Consider the following 986-nt stretch of genomic DNA (forward strand, 5'->3'; position numbering starts at 1 on the left):
TTTTTTTTTTTTTTGAGACGGAGTCTCACTCTCTTGCCCAGGCTGGAGTGCAGTGGTTCAATCTCAGCTTACTGCAACCTCTGCCTCCCGGGTTCAAGCCATTCTCCTGTCTCAGCTTCCCGAGTAGCGGGGACCACAGGCGCCCGCCACCTCGCCCGGCTAATTTTTTTGTATTTTTAGTAGAGACGGGGTTTCACCGTGTTAGCCAGGATGGTTCTCGATCTCCTGACCTCGTGATCCGCCCGTCTCGGCCTCCCAAAGTGCTGGGATTACAGGCTTGAGCCACCGCGCCCGGCAAGTAGGAGGAATTGTTTCCGCGCGGTTTCGAACCAGGGACCTTTCGCGTGTGAGGCGAACGTGATAACCACTACACTACGGAAATCCTCATAGTTCTTATTCTGTGTATTATCTGTTCATATTTCTTGGCCTCACTGCTGAGATTTTGTTTGTTTATTTTTTAGAGATAGAGTCTTACTATGTTGCCCATGCTGGTCTTGAACTTCTGGCCTCAAGTGATTCTCCTGCCTTGGACTTCTAAAGTGCTGGGATTATAGGCATGAGCCACTATGCCCAGTCTTTTGAGATTTTTGAATGTGGATCATTTTTATTTGTAAATTTCATTTTTATATTTGAGACGGCAGCCTTTTGACTAATCATGACAATAATCTTTTAGTCTAGTAAAATTTTGTTTGAACAAAGTAATTTACAAAGATCATATACCATATATTTTACAAATAACATATATGGTGTGTTTTCCCAATAATATTTGCACCACATTTAGGGGCCAACTTGAAAAGGAAACCATATCACAGGAATGTCAAGAATCCTAGCTTAGGAATCAGGCAAATGTACGACACATTTTAACTTTGACATACATTAGCTGTGTAACTTAAGTAAATTATCTAAACTTTCTGAGCTTCAGTTTACCAGTTTTATAAATGGAAAGAATGATACCTCTTTAATTTAGGTTTTGGTGAAAAATATTT

General features: G+C 41.3%; 1 non-coding gene across 1 annotated transcript; it reads right to left on the reverse strand.

Moving 5' to 3' along the window:
* Positions 1-309: 309 nt before the first annotated feature.
* On the reverse strand, positions 310-382 carry TRNAV-CAC (transfer RNA valine (anticodon CAC)). The gene has a single exon. It is a non-coding gene; the product is annotated as a tRNA-Val (tRNA).
* Between the last annotated feature and the right edge of the window lie 604 nt (positions 383-986).

This window comes from Rhinopithecus bieti, unplaced genomic scaffold, assembly GCF_001698545.2.
Source record: "Rhinopithecus bieti isolate Rb0 unplaced genomic scaffold, ASM169854v2 scaffold_13900, whole genome shotgun sequence".
Lineage (NCBI taxonomy): Eukaryota > Metazoa > Chordata > Mammalia > Primates > Cercopithecidae > Rhinopithecus > Rhinopithecus bieti.